The sequence below is a fragment of the Strigops habroptila genome, chromosome 2, assembly GCF_004027225.2.
Source record: "Strigops habroptila isolate Jane chromosome 2, bStrHab1.2.pri, whole genome shotgun sequence".
Lineage (NCBI taxonomy): Eukaryota > Metazoa > Chordata > Aves > Psittaciformes > Psittacidae > Strigops > Strigops habroptila.
The window spans coordinates 98,100,146-98,116,572 of NC_044278.2; positions in this window are offsets into that span (position 1 = coordinate 98,100,146).

Genomic DNA, 16,427 nt, shown 5'->3' on the forward strand with positions numbered 1-16,427 from the left:
TTAAGGATTTTCATGACATATTGTTCTGCACTGGAAGGCAGGAGCTGGAGCAAGATCCTCTGTGGTCTGCACATCAACACAAACGCTCACAACATACATTAACCCACACATCCCACTTCTGCAGCAATATCATCACAAACCAGGACCAGTGCAAAGTTCCTTGTCTCAGCTGTGTTCACAGGATGTGTTCTACCAAATTTACTTTCCATAATCATTCTCTGAAATCCACCCAAATTAATATTTGCTATTTCCAGAAGCTGTTTCTGCAAAGGAACCTTGCCTGCAGAAATAATTCCAGCTGGAACACAAATCTAATGTCCTTAGATATTCAGGACCTGTAAAGATTGGCAAGTGTTAGCCCTCAACTGAATAGGAAAATAAGAAAAAAAAAAAGTTTGGGAACAAGTATGGTCCATAAGTTGATTTATTTGCAAAAATACATGCACATGTTTAATTTTTCATTTCATAAACCATATAGCTCCAGGGTAGCTGCTGAAAACACACCTAATGAGAACCTCTGTACTGAGAAAGTCAAATTAATCAGTATTATGGAGAAGAAAATCCCTCCAGACATCTTGTGATTTAAATCCAAATAAATCCACTCTTGTCTTCAAATACAAAAAATTAAAAAGAAATACTTTTCGGATGAGGAGAATCAGACTTTTCTTATGGTGTAAAATATTATTTTGTGGGAGAGGTAATACTATACAAATCTTGGGGATGAGAATTCAACAGTTCACCATGAAAAGTCAGGAAGACAAAAAGATGTGCAACACATCCCACCCTTCACCTTGCTAAACAGGTACTTAAAAACTGTGTGAGCAAACAGTCTTCCAACTCCACCCTTCCTCCCAGGCTGTAGGGAGGACACTGGGATCACACACACCCACCCCCCTGGCAAAATGTCACTCCTTGCCTCCCAAAAATACAAAACCAGGAAGGCGGTGAGGCTTTGGGTGTTTCTTCATGACAGACTACACTTCTGATTCATGCTGGATGTGTTTTAGAAGAAAACAAGAAGGGTACAAAGTTTTGGTGGGTGTGGGGTGACAGCAGGTTGTTTTGTTCATTTCTGAGCTGTTTGAAACTGGCTGTGACCAGCCCAGGGCAGCCCCAGCCTTCTCCAGCACAGCCCACCCTGCAGCCCCGGGGTCAAGTGTCCACCGTTGTTCAATGACGTTTGCTCAAGTTGCTCCCAAACACTCCTTCTATAGATCAAGAGCCATATGCTGTATGAGAACTCAGTTCTCCAATGTCCTTTTCTTGTAAATGTCTCTCTGAAACCTTAGCTGTGGAGGAGGCAGGGGGAATCTGCAGTCAGAAATTAGACATTTCAGGAGCCTTTGTGTTTGATCTTCTGAGAACCAGACCAAAGCCAGGTGCCATTTCTGATGGCAGCTTCAGCAAAGAGGAGCTTCCTAAACTCTGTGTGCGTGTGGCTACCCAGTACACAGGGCTTTAGAGGTGGTGTGCCCTCTGTTGCATGTTTCATGTCTATACTCACTTCAAAAGTCAAGGCCTCAAAGGTTTGGGGTTTTTTCTCTATCTTTGATGGTAACAGCCAGAGCTTTAAGGCAAGTCTGGGCAAAACATCAGCATAAATGTGCAGTTGCTCTGTAATGACACAAAATCCACATGCAGTCACAGCTCTCATTAAATGTTAGCAGTATATTTTAAAGTCTGGTGTGAACTTTATATGCAGTTTGGACTGATTATAATTTATTTTGACAGCCTTATTCTCACTTATATGTCTTCCATTTTACTTTACTCTGGAGGTGTTAAGGGCTTCATTAAAGTGTGTGCAGGTTTATTTCCTTTCCCCTTTAGCCATCCTTATCCTGACAGAGGGAGCTGTGTGAAATAGAAGGAGACCTTGACTGTTTCTAAGCAATGGTGTGATACAGGGCAAAGCATTTGGAAGCACTGCTAAAAATGACAGAGCAAAGCATGAATTTTTTCACTATTAACCTCTATGCCTACACCATCTGTTAGAAACAAAGATCAATCTTAATATCCCCATGGCTGCTGTCCTCCTATTTTTTGCTCTTCATCCTGTTTAACTCCAGGTTCTAATTATACATGGGAGGATTATCATATACAAATTAAGGTCTGTGTGAGCAGTACATAGGAAGAAACTCTAAATTAATTTAAATACATCCTTACATTTAAAAGGAAACCTTGGAACAGATGATTACTCATGCTAGAATTATCTAGTATTACTCAAGCTAAAACTGAAGATTGTTATTTGGTTAAAAGTAACATAAGACATAATATTGACAAAGAATTGTTCCATAAAGCTTTGATGACATGTTCACATCAAGGACGGTGTCGTGGTTTGAGCCCAGCCGGTAACTCTGAACCACACAGCCGCTCGCTCACTCCCCCCCTTCCTCCCCCCGCTCCCGGAGGGATGGGGAGGAGAATCGGAAGAATGTGACTCCCACGGGTTGAGATAAGAGCAGTCCCGCAACTAAGGTATAATACAAACCACTACTGCTACCACCAATGATAATAATGATTAGTGAAATAACAAGGGGAGAGGATACAATTGCTCACCACCCGCCGACCGATACCCAGCCCGACCCGAGCAGTGATCTGGGCCTTCCGGGTAACTCCCCCCGGTTTATATACTGGGCATGACGTGCTGTGGTATGGAATACCCCCTTGGCTAGTTTGGGTCAGGTGTCCTGTCTCTGCTTCCTCCCGGCTTCCCCTCCTCCCTGGCAAAGCGTGAGACTGAGAAAGTCCTTGGTTGGAATAAACATTACTTAGCAACAACTAAAAACATCAGTGTTATCAGCGTTGTTCCCAGGCTGAAAGTTAAAAAACACAGCACTGCACCAGCTACTAAGAAGGAGAAAAATGACTGCTATAGCTGAACCCAGGACAGACGGTTTGTGTCAAACTGGTCAAGTATAGAAGTCTGAAAAAAAGCACTTCCAAGAGCTCTGGGTGCTCAGCTCAGGAGAAATAATGTTTTATGGAAGCATCAGAATAAAATACGATTATTCTCCAGTCAACTTCCTATAATACAAATTCTACAGAAAGAACCACCTGAACCAACCAACCCCAGTATGCTTCATTTGTGATGCATATCACAAAAAAATTGTATTTTACCTTGGATGAATAGAATTATGTTCTTTTGTAACTTGCAGTGCACTGCAAAAGTGGCTTAAATTAGGTTTAGTGGCTAAAATTTTTCATCTTGCGTCTTTCTTCCATTATGGTAATTTCTTGCAGGGGCTGCCTGATTCATATAAGTGGCAAGAGTCATTACAGCAGAATTTGATAATTTCTATATCAATTTCTTGTGAAAAACAGATGTATGTGTTAAATATATATGACTTCTGAAAACTGACAACAGTAAAACCAGTTGCAGATGGGAGGCCATCAAGCAGAGTAACCAGACATGGCCACCTTCTTTTGCCTTCTCTCAGTCCAATGGAAGAATGCATGCTGTAGCCTTACAATTTAAGCAAGCAGTATTAATTTTTAAGCAAACAATCCAGGACTCCTGAGAAGACAAATCGTCCCCATTATTTTGAAAGAAAAGTGAAACAGGCATTAAATATGCAAGTGTTATTTTCTGCTAATTAAAAATAAAAAAAAAAAAAAAGAAAGGAAAAAAGGTGTTCTGTAGTTTTACAGCTCACAGTAATTGTCAGGGTATATTTTGCACTCTATATCTTGCATGCTATCACTATAAAATTCATTGCCTGATATGACAGTTCAAAACAATCTGACTTTTTATTGGTGTGTGTAATTGACCTGCTAATTGGCTGCGAAGAGCAGGAGCATAGTACCATTTATTCTTTCTTATTTCCAAAAACAGTCCAGGATGACAACAAAATTCAAATTTTCTTCTCATAGGATTTTTTTTTTTTTCCTTAATTCTGAAATCTCAGTTTTGGATTTTCTATTAGCACACTTTCTCAAGCTTTATAGTATGTTTCCCATTCAGTATCCTCACTGTCATTTATTTTATTGTAGAGTATCCAAAGTGTAAGTTCATCAACCCTAACTTAATTGATTAAAAGTTAAATGACAACTTAGGCTTCTATTATACTCAGTAGAAACAATCATAGAATCATAGAACCATTCAGAATGGAAAAGACCTTTAAGATCCTCAAGTCCAACCGTAAACACGACACTGCCAAGTCCACCACTAAACCATGTCCCTAAGCACTACGTAGAATCGTAGAATCATAGAATCACAGAATCATAGAATGGTTAGGGTTGGCAAGGATCTTAAGATCATCTAGTTCCAAACCCCTGCCATGAATAGGACCACCACACACTAAACCATATCACCCAAGACTCCGTCCAACCTGGCCTTGAACACTGCCAGGGATGGAGCATTCACAACGTCCTTGGGCAACCTGTTCCAGTGCCTCACTACCCTCACACTAAAGAGCTTCTTCTTTATATCTAACCTAAACTTCCCCTATTGAAGTTTGAACCCATTATCCCTTGTCCTATCACTACAGTCCCTGATGAAGAGTCCCTCTCCAGCATCCTGCAGGCCCCCTTCAGATGCTGGAAGGCTGCTATGAGGTCTCCACACAGCCTTCTCTTCTCCAGGCTGAGCAACTCCAACTTCCTCAGCCTGTCTTCATACAGGAGGTGCTCCAGCCCCCTTATCATCCTCGTGGCCCTCCTCTGGACTTGTTCCAACAGCTCCATGTCCTTCTTATGTTGAGGACACCAGAACTGTATGCAGTACTCCAAGTGAGGTCTCACGAGAGCAGAGTAGAGGCGGGGGATCACCTCCTTCGACCTGCTGGTCACACTCCTTTCGATGCAGCCCAGGACACGGTTGGCTTTCTGGGCTGCGAGTGCACACTACTGGCTCATGTTTCTCATCAACCAATACTCCCAAGTCCTTCTCCACAGGGCTGCTCTGAATCTCTTCTCTGCCCAACAGGTATCTGGGCCTGGGATTGCCCCAACCCAGGTGTAGGACATCTACATATCTTTTAAATATGTCCAGGAATGGTGACTCAACCACTTCCCTGGGTAGCCTGTTCCAATGCTTGACAACCCTTTCAGTGAAAAATGCTTTCCTAATACCTCACCTAAACTTCCCCTGGCACAACTTCAGGCTATTTGCTCTTGTCTTATCACTTGTTACTTGGAAAAAGAGACTGATGTACAACTTGCTGCAGGAAAAGAGGTGTGTTATCATTATTAGTGAATGATCCTTCACAAGCTAAATTTGCACCTCTGGAGAGGCTTATTTCAATATATTAAATGTAAAAACCCCAGTAGATTTAGGTATCTAACTTTAAATGTCAAAAGCTACATAAGATTAATACCACTTCTTTTTTTTTTTCTCTTCTCTAAAAACTGTGGTTATCCTTTTTCCATATCAGATATTGAAGTCACCAAAATTATCTAAATCTTTGTGCTTTCTAAAAAAATATATATTCTTGTTCTGTACATACTTTTTATCCAGACTTTTCACAAAAGTCCGTCAGTGCAGCTCTAAATAACAATTATTTTATGTCCTTGTCTTATCTACTCATCATTACCATCTCTTTGCTAATAATGTATTTTTCCATTTGAAATTTTAAATATATTTATGACAGCTAAAACCAGCACACCCAGATTAGGACCTTTTGCGTGCTATTTCAGATGTAATGGCCTTCAGAATCCTTGGGTTTTCCTACTCGTGTTTGAAGAAGAAAACCCCAAGACTATTTGCATTGTACAGTAATTGTTATTATCTATCTTGCCCAGTAAGGAATTCAGACTCTTCGTGCTATTATTACTGAAGGGCTATTTGTATCTCTTCAGAGGAAGATTGATCTTCAAAACCAGGCATCTTTCCCTGATGTTGATACACCCACCATGCTAAAAAACCAAAACACACAAGTATGAAAAAGTGTCATGGTTTGAGCCTAGCCGGTAACTCGGAACCACGCAGCTGCTCGCTCACTCCCCTCCTTCTTCCTCCCCCTGCTCCCAGAGGGATAGGGGGGAGAATCAGAAGAGTCTAACTCCCACAGGTTGAGATAAGAACAGTCCAGTAACTAAGGTATAATACAAACCACTACTGCTACCACCAATGATAATAATGATAACGGAAATAACAAGGGGAGACAATATAATTGCTCACCACCCGCGACCGATACCCAGCCCTACCCGAGCAGTGATCTGGGCCTTCCGGGTAACTCCCCCCAGTTTATATACTGGACATGACGTGCCATGGTATGGAATACCCCTTTGGCCAGTTTGGGTCAGGTGTCCTGTCTCTGCTTCCTCCCGGCTTCCCCTCCTCCCTGGCAAAGCATGAGGCTGAGAAAGTCCTTGGTCAGAGTAAACATTACTTAGCAACAACTAAAAACATCGGTGTGTTATCAGCGTTGTTCCCAGGCTGAAAGTTAAAAAACACAGCGCTGCACCAGCTACTAAGAAGGAGAAAAATGACTGCTATAGCTGAACCCAGGACAAAAAGTCAAAATCCAGCAATAGAACAAAACACACACAGAAAGGAGCCAAAATCAATTACTACTGGAAAATATTCATCTTTGCAATCAAAGCTGTGAAATTGCTATCTGTATTATCAGTAATCAGCCAATAACCATTTTCCTTCATTATCTATGCATATAAAGCAGCTATGATCTTAAGTTACCAGCTGAATAAATGAAAGAGATGCAGAAGCTCACTGAGTTGAAAAAGTCAAAAGGAGTATCAGGCTTTGTAATTGCTCAAGCCAACAAATGATTATCAATTGAAAAATGTGGTCTGCAGAAAGGCAGAATACCTGTATTCTGTGTTACATGCAGATCCTGAAGGCACTTTTGTTTCATCCAGGGGAAGACTGGAAAATGTTGCTTTGATAATGTAATTATTTACAGTACTTGCTGTGCCTTCTTAGGCAGTACTTGTTAGGAACCATGTGATCCAGTATCAGTTTTACAACTGTTTCTGGTAGGATTGGTTTGGGCTGGAATTAAGACATCAACTAGCTTGCTTATTATCCATTGCTGACACTAATGCATCATTAATAAGAACTATTGATTTCTATTGAAAGCTAAATTTTTAAGTCCAATAAGTGAATATGGACTGAGATTAAGCAGAGGTCCACTGATGGAGAATGGAAGAGGTGGGCGAGGTCAGGAAGTGCTGAGTCCTCCTGCTGTTCTGGACGAGGCTCTCCCAACATGTGTAAAGGCTGACTGCTCCCTGAGCAGTGTGCATATGTCCCTCTTCCCATGCTCTTCCTCCGTGTTTGCCCCACCCAAGGGCCCTGGCACGCTCTCGTTGAGGCCCAGGCATCAGCCTCCAGGTGCCCCAGGCAGAAGTCATGAGAGATGCTGGGGGAGGATATGGATGGTATCAGAGGCCAGAGTGCCTTCTTATTCTCTCCTGTCTGTATGGTGAGATGTTCTCACCTAGGGGCTGAGTTTACCTCACCATCATTGCCAGTCCCACTTGCTGAGGCAGGGGAGCACATGGTACTTGTCACGTCTTCTCTTAGATGAAAGTTGTTCTTACATTTCTCAGGCCTCATCAAGATCATATAGCTTAGTGGAGACTTTTCCCCCAAACTGGAGTTAAACAAAAAAAAAGAAAAAAGCAGAAATTCAATTTAATATAAACTTTTTCTAAAGTACTTTTTTTTTTCTAAAGATCTGTTTCTGCACTGTATACTTGGCTTCCTATATTATTGTGACAAAATTTTGACCCTATATTGGGACATCCTGCATTTCAGAAGCCGTGTTCCAATCTCTGAAAGTGAAACTTCAGCCGTGCATACTGTTAGATGCTCTAGTGCTGAAATATGTCACCTTTTCAAAGGTGTCCTGGGGACAAACTTTTAAAAGAATTTAAAGTTGCATGGAATTCTTCCCATGTGAGAATGCAACTTCTAAGATGCTGAATAACTTTTAGAAAATTTGTCATTTGGTAATTTATAACTCTGGTGTCCATTGAAAATCAGTAGGATATGATAATTTTTACTTTGTCTCTTATCTGTTCTAACTAGATTCATAAACTTATTTCTATTTGTATTGGTAGCATCTAAGAAGCTAATCCTTTGCAGATTGTTAACACTAATCAATCAAAAGTCTGAGTTTTATATGAACTGTAGGTACTGGCTATTTTGCTTGGATAGTCTTAGAGTCAGTCACATAATATCTAAATTTTCTGATATTAATACTACAGAGCAGTCACTAAAATGAGAGTCACAGTCTAGTTATTTAAAGAGGTGGTTGCCATGTGTCTAATAGTTTATTAGCCATCATTTCATTAAAATTCAGTATACTCGGAGGAGTTAAAATTTATTTAATGATCAGCCAGATTCATGCCATCTGTAGTATATTCTTTAGCACTATAATGGCATCATCTGTACTGTAAAATATATAAATTTACCCAATCACTCAAGCAATCTATTATGCATGATTGAAAAGGAAAAGCTATCCCTCACACAAGAAATAAATCTCCTTTTGCAATGGTTCCCTCCCAAAGAAGATATTTCTGGCAACCGAGACATATAGTACAGTGTTTGGGCTTATACTTTAGTATTTCATCTGATATGAGAAAGTATAAGTCTTTCTTTTTCAGAGCCAGAATAATCAAACGGCAATTCTGTTCCAGTAATTACATTCCAGTAATTTTATACATAGATCTTTCCATGAACTTTCAGGAATATAATTTTTGATTTGCCACACATCTGATCTTCTGTGCATGTGGATGCTTGTTTTGTTCCACAGAGCTTTTACTCCTAAAAGCCAATATTACAGTCCAATTCCTATTAATTCAGCTTTTCTGCAGCAAGAGATTATCTCATACTGAAATACTTGTTTTCCATGAATGCTGCCTGCTAAGCAAATGAACTGTGTCACTTGATGCATCAGACAGGCTCAGACTTTGCCTATTGCACCTTCCTCTCATAAGGGTGCTGTTTGAAATAAGTGTAATTGCCAACCCACACCAATGAGCTGTGTCATGTAACTGTAACTTTTAGTGTTCTAAAGCACCACAAAATAGGCAGGAATCACACAAAGCCATGGATAAGGTCCCAGTAGCATGAAAAGTGACCACTAGAGTGATTTACCCTTGGTTCCTCACAATATATTCATGCATTAAGTAGTACAAGTGAGGATGATTTGAAAAGACAGATCTGTAAGCAAGCAATAAGAATATTCTGTGAAGCTATGGGGTATTCACTGTAGGTATGGGAAAAAATATTCTGTCATTTTGATTAAGTTTGATTCCGAATACAGTAAATCCTTCCCTTCAGTGATTAAGCTAAATAAAGTATTTCAAAAGCCACTGGGTTGTATTGCTATGGTAACCCACTGATCCCTGAAATAATAATTGTGTGCCTGACATTATACGTAAAGTTTTCATTTTCCCTCCAAAATACAATAACTGATATACTTAATCTTTTCTTCAACCTTTTCCTCACATCAAGGAGAAAATCAATTTTCCCTGATTTGCAGCATTAAATCTATTGATTTGTCAAGGTAGATTATATTCTGCGTGATTATGTTTGTGCAATTTTGCCTTAGAAGTAATGAACTTTAAACTGAATGAAGTGTCAGTTTAATAATGAAAGATACAGTAGATGTCACCTCCTATGAATAGTCGCCTATTCTAGAAGGGACTGAAAATAAAACTGATGTGCAAATATTGAACTGCATCCGGACACATATAATACAGCTCAAGTCTGACTGTGCATGCTTTGAAAAGTCTAAAATGCAAAAGAAATGTGTTCATATGACTTTTCTGAACTGAAATCTACATCTGAAACTCACATTCATCTACCAGAGCAACACTGTTTTTCTGTAAGTGTGTTTTACTGGATCTGTATGGAATCCAATTAGAGGTAGGAGTTTGATTTCCTTCAAGCAGGTTTATATGATATGTTTTAGAAAGGTGACATTACTCATATTTTCATACATCCTAGATCTTCAGAAGACAACTTGTGTGTTTTAAGATATTCATGGCGAAGACAGTCTAGTGATTTTTGTCAGAAAGGTATTTATTTTTTGACCCACCTTATCACATTGTATAGGAGAACTACAGTCTGGCCACAGATTGAGACCGGAAATAGATTTTTGATGCCTTTTTAATTGTGCTTTGTTTTATGTACAAATGTAAACTCACTAAAGGGTCTCATTAGTATGTGACAATGCCTCTGCACTAAGATCTTATTAACAGGACCTCTTCATCAGGGACTGTGGTGATAGGACAAGGGGTAGTGGGTTTGGACTTAAACAGAGGAGATTCAGGTTAGATATAAGGAAGAAACTCTTTACAGTGGGTGTGGTGAGGCGCTGGAACAAGTTGCCCAAAGAAGCTGTGGCTGCCCCATCCCTTGAAGTGGTCAAGGCCAGGTTGGATAGCGCCTAGAGCAACCTGGTCTACTGGAAGGTATCCCTGCCTGTGGCAGGGGGGTTAGAACTAGATGATCTTAAGGTCCTTTCCAACACTAACCATTCTATGATTCTATGACTATTTATTGAGCTTATTGGGTGAACCCATAATTTTTAAAAGCATAAAACCTAAGTACTTCCATTCCTGGAAGAGGTAATTTGTTTCCTAGAAAAGCGTACATATCTTAAGATCAACATTGTGGAAGTAATGTTTATAAAATGAAACCCTGCTTCAGAACCCATACTGTTTTTTTTGTTTTGTTTTTTCTATTCTACACTTAAAATATGGTAGCATAACCACATACTGAGAAATATCTAAAATTTGTGCCACATACTATAGCTGGTTTTAGGGAAAGGACACCAGACAATTTCCTTGTCTTCAGAAATTATAGAACCCCAACAAGCTAAATAGGAATGTAAATGGGAAGAATGAAGCAATGCATCTTGTCATGTCTGAAATAATTTCTCTGAATTTAATTTCAGCTCTGGGCAGTGAACACAAGCATGAATGTCAGACAGTTAGAGTTGTCTGATATGTCAAACCATGTGGGAATCCAGGGTCAGTTCCTCCCTGGTCAGTTTGAGCAGAAGCCGTGGATATCCAGTAATTCTTGAAACTCAAGATTTTAATACATGTTTTATAATCAACCTTGTAAAAAGAATTGTATCAATTTTCATTAATTTTTTAGATATATTCTCCATTGAAAAATATTTTAATCCATTTTTAGCATTTATCACTGCCTTATCCATGATCAATCTCACGTTCAGTTTATGCAGTGACTTCTGAAAACAAGCCACATTGCTTCTAGTTCAAAAAATAATCTGAACCGGAAGTACTTTTAGGTCTTGCTTGCAAACCTGACAGACGATATCTGACAGATAATTAGTTAGCAATAATACTAAATTTATTTTGCTATAGCATGTGCACTTGAAACTTGAGAAAAAAAAATTTGTGAACCTGCATTTTAATGTCAAGTCCATTTCCCTTCCATACATTTCTCTTCTCCCAGAATGCCTCTTTTCCCTGTGTTTAACATCATCCACCTTATAAAAGCTGAAAGTATTTGTTTCATTTGGAGCCACTACTAAGTCTCTCTACATTATACTCAGTGCAAAGGAATACCAGTTCTTTTAGTCTTATTGATGTGATCAAAGACCTAACTTAAAAGACTTATTTCATCTTAAAGGTTGATTATTCCCATTCTTCTCTTGATTTCTTACGCAAAGCTTTCTCAATGACCACATGCCATCCCTCACATAAATTCCAGTACCTTTCTTACAGTTTTGATTTGTGCCTTAGAAGCTGTATATTATAGGCTGCAAAGACAGGCTGTAACAAGAATGGCTCATGGCAGTCAGGGTTGTACAGTCTATAAATAACAAGAAGATTGGAATTTTACCTGAACTTAACAGTAACCATCAACAAATTCAAAACAAATGAAACAGCTACCATTTTTGCAATATATATCTGGGTACCCCTCCTTAGTGCTCCTGACAATGCAGACCCTGCAATAAATTGCCTTTTGATTAACTAGAAGTGCGGTAACTTTTACCTGCACTGCAGTAGATTAAATTACTTTTGAAATCTGTAAAAGCTTTCCAGCAGAGTAATTAAGCATTTAATTTGTCCATTTAGAATGCATGTTACTGACAATTTGCTGTCATTTCAATCTTAACCAAAAAAAAATATTTGCAAGGAGACATGTTAACTGAACAAAAAAAAAAAGGATGGTACTGGCTGACGGGTAGGATTTTCTATTCATTTGCTTGTTTGTTTGTCTATTTTTTTCCTTTAAACAGTAAAGAATAGAGACACACAGTGTAGTTCACTATCATACCGTCTAATACCAGGTAACCTTGAAATATTAGTGGGTGACAGCACAAGCACCCTTGATGCGGCTTTTGCTGACTCATTGGGACTATGTACTAAATTCTACTGCTGACTGAATTGCTTGTTAACTCCTATTGATAGGCCCACTCAGCTCTTATCTCAGTGTTGCTCTGATGCTTAGCATGTGCTGTATAAGCACAAAAACCCAGTAATATTGTGGATCTTACCTCAGGCTGCATTATCAGATGATATGTCCCTTTACTAAGGGAGAACTGTTTGCCTATGGGAACAGCATCACCTGCTGTTGGATTAGGAATTAACATTCCCATTTCCTGAGACGTTTGCCTAATGCTTATTTTATTTTTCAGGGTAAATGATCTGAATTTGCAGATCAGGATTAAGGAATTAAACCGTATAACCGTAATTTTTTTATAAAATATTGCCATATGCACATAAGTGTGTCAGTAAATATCAGTAAGTGTGTTGGGATCTCTTTATTATTTATTTATTAATAATTTTAAATTTAATCATTATTCATAAACATTATAGGATGATTTTTAATAAACAAAACTGTAGTATGTGCCATGATACTTTAAAATTTAACAATATCTCTTCTCCCATCAGAATATGACTATAAAATATACTTTCTAAAGGATGTGATTTATTTTACAACTTCTTTTGATTTGCCTAAAATTTAGACACCTATAGCTTCCAAGAATACCCAAGGATGGATATCACAGAACCGAAATGTTGATTGGTATCTCCAACTCCGAATCACAAAACTAATATTTTTAATTCTTCTTTTCTCCTTCCCTTCTTTCCCAAATTCAGATGGCTTAGAGCTGTCATTCTGCTCCATCTAGCAATGCTTTCTGTGATTCAATCCCCATATACATCCACACGTTATGTCATGCATTCACTGGGGCATGTCACGGGGAAGAATAATAGGAAATTACTTTGCTAAACATCTTACTTAAAACATTGATAAGCTTGTGAATACATAGTAATGTATAGAATAAAAAAAATAAAAAACTGAGGAAATATGAGGAGAAAAACCATTTGCAGAGGTGTGACAAATGAAATTGAAATAAAAAAAAAAAAAAAAAGTAATTGATAGTAAGGAGCAGAGTCCTTCGTCTAAGTCCTGCAATAAATGACCAGAGAGAAATTAATCCAGAATTAGTACTGGCTTCTTTTGAAACGTAATACGATCATGCTGAGGTTTGCTTTCACTTTTGTATCTCTTGTTGGCTGAGAGATTTTTAACAAGGGAGGCTACGTTCAGAAAAAGCAACATAATGATTGGAAGAATTAGGTAATGGGGAAATATTAGAAGGTTCTAATTGTATAAATTGGCAATGAAAACTCTAATGAGAGTTATGAGAAGAGTCTAAAGCACTTGAGTAAATAAACCTAACAGTAGGAGAATTAATTAGCTCCTGCAGGTGTGGTATAGTTATGGTTAATAGGATGACCTTAATAAAAGTGAAAATTTAGGCAGAATATTGGCAAGAGGCCCTTTGGATCTAGTCATTAGGTTGGGAAATAACAGAGGAAAAAGGTAATAACCCAGCTGATCACCAGAAAACATATGGTGTTGTAAAGTAATCTTATTCAACATAGTATATTTCTAAGCATCTATTTTCTGAAAAACAAACCACCCAAGAATGGATGCAAAGGATGGGATTCTTCTCATGTGACATCGGGCTGTCTAAACATTAGGAGGCTAGTTCAACCTGGTCACCCCATCTGCTCTGCTGTTAAAGGAGAGAGGCACTTATAGAAGACAAATCATCCTCACCTAAAATCTGAATTACCTTCTCTCCATCTGGGATAAAAGAGGAGCTGATATGACTAGCTTTGCCATTAAGATGGCTAAATTTAGGGTCTGGAGGACAAGTCCAATGAGGAACGGCTGAGGGAACTGGGGGGATTTAGTCTGGAGAAGGCTCGGGAGAGACCTTATCGCTCGCTACAACTACCTGAAAGGAGGTTGTAGTGAGGTGGGGGTAGGTCTCTTCTCCCAAGTAACAAGTGATAGGACAAAAGATGACAGCTTCAAGCTGCACAAGAAGAGGTTTAGATTGGATATTAGGAAAAATTTCTTCACAGAGAGGGTGATCAGGCATTGGAACAGGCTGCCCAGGGCAATGATGGAATCACCATCCCTGGAAGTGTTCAAAAAAATGTGTAGATGAGGCCCTCAATGACATGGTTTAGTGGTGGGCTGGCAGTCCTGGAGCAATGGTTGGACTTGGTGATCTTAAAGGTCTTTTCCAACCTAGCTGATTTTATGGTTCTATGATTCTAGTACATATTGATGGCATTCTTAAAAACAAACTAGTTTTTAAGGAGACATTGAAACCTACTCCAGATGCAAATTGCTGATCTGAAGTCAAAAATCCCAATTTTGTGGAATCATGGTTTCCAAGGAAACTTAAGGATTCAAGCAACGACTACAGGATAGAGGGAGCTTCTCTTTTCATCTTAAGAATTTTTTGCTCATTTACTCTTTCCACTTAATATAGACATACTCACATAACAAAAAGTAAACTAAGCAGTTGTAAAATAAAGCACAATATGTGTAACATGACACACATTATTAATGATTTGAAACATCTACAGGTTCTAACTGGAAAGAGAATATTTGAAAAGCCCTTAATTTCCTTCATTCTTATTTGCTAGATTTCTGCACATTATCAGTAGAATTAGCCACAAGTGACTAATAGATAGATGCTTCTGTTACTTCTATTTGATATAAAGGCACTTATTCAAACCCCTAAATATTTGAATACAAGGATTCTTGCATCATATATTTAAACGAATCCTCTTTAGGAATAATAAAACAAATTGCTTTATCATACAATAAATTCTTGGTGTAAACACTTAACGCAGCTTTGAGAAAACGACTTTTACAGCATTCTCTCCACTAGAGGTCTCTAGAGAAATGTGAGAAAATTCAGAACAGCTGATACCTTAGACTTTTCTTCTTCACACGATTTACATTTTGTGGAAGGTGAAGATCAGCACATGTTCTATTCTTGTTCCACTTCTTTGTATATGTTTCTTCTGCTATGAATAATAAAAAATCCTATTACTATAATAATAATTCACATCCATGAGGTGTTTTTAAGTATTTTGTAATTACAGTTTCAACATTTATAATTAGAATTTCAACATCAGGAAGAATAGTATTGCACAAAGCATTTAGCCAAAGGAAGAAAAAACCTAAGGTACCTACTTGCTGGGGTAGCCACCATTGCTAAATGAAGAACAATTTAAAATAAATTAAGTAGCAGTAAGCACAAGTGAATAAAGTGTTGATTAATCAGAACAGTTCTTTAGTTGGCAAATTATGAAATGATTAATCTGGTGTGCTGTTCAACACACCATTATATCACAGGCAAAACAGAGCCTGGCTTCATTGTTTGTTCTTATATCCAGGCTAAACATAAACTTAAATGAGGAATAGGTTTCATGTAGTTGGACTGTTTTATCTTCTTGATTTTCTTCTTTAATATAATGATGTCACCAGGGTTGCTATAAGGTTTAATGTTGATTATCCTTTAATTTGGTTGATTAATAGCACTTTATATTTGCATATGTCTTCATTACCAGTTTCCGTGCTGCCCTATTACTTCTACCACCATGTTTGATGTTAAGTTTGACATTTATCAATCCTTCAGTTCTTTTCTTCTATGTCTCTGAAGTGGAAAAGGAGTTTTATAACATTAATGCATAGAAGCTGGAAGCTGAATGGTCTTATCATCACTATTTGCTCCTTTTATGTCCAGTTCCTATCATAATCAAAAACCAGTGGAAACAGAGGAGAGCAAGGTATTATTAATAAGAACTACCAGTTCAAGAATTATAGCCTACTATATGCAGAAAACAAATGGGGTTCTCTGTGATTTGAGGTTGAATCACTAATCAGAAAGCTGAAAAGATATGGAAATAAGAATACTTGCCCTGCTCAGACTGCTCTTTCTTTACCTTGTGGATAGCTCTGGAAAAAACAGGAGCTCAGTGCAGGTAGCAGCATTAATTTCTACTCGTTTTTTGATCCTACGTAGTAAGTGTGGAATGTGAACTGAGTGTAGAAAATGAGCTATGCTGAGAGTTGAAAGACACAGGAGGGAGGCACTCCTGACAATACAGGTTTCTGCATTCTGGGACAGTTTTGGGACTTTCTGAAGTTTGTCAAGTTACTT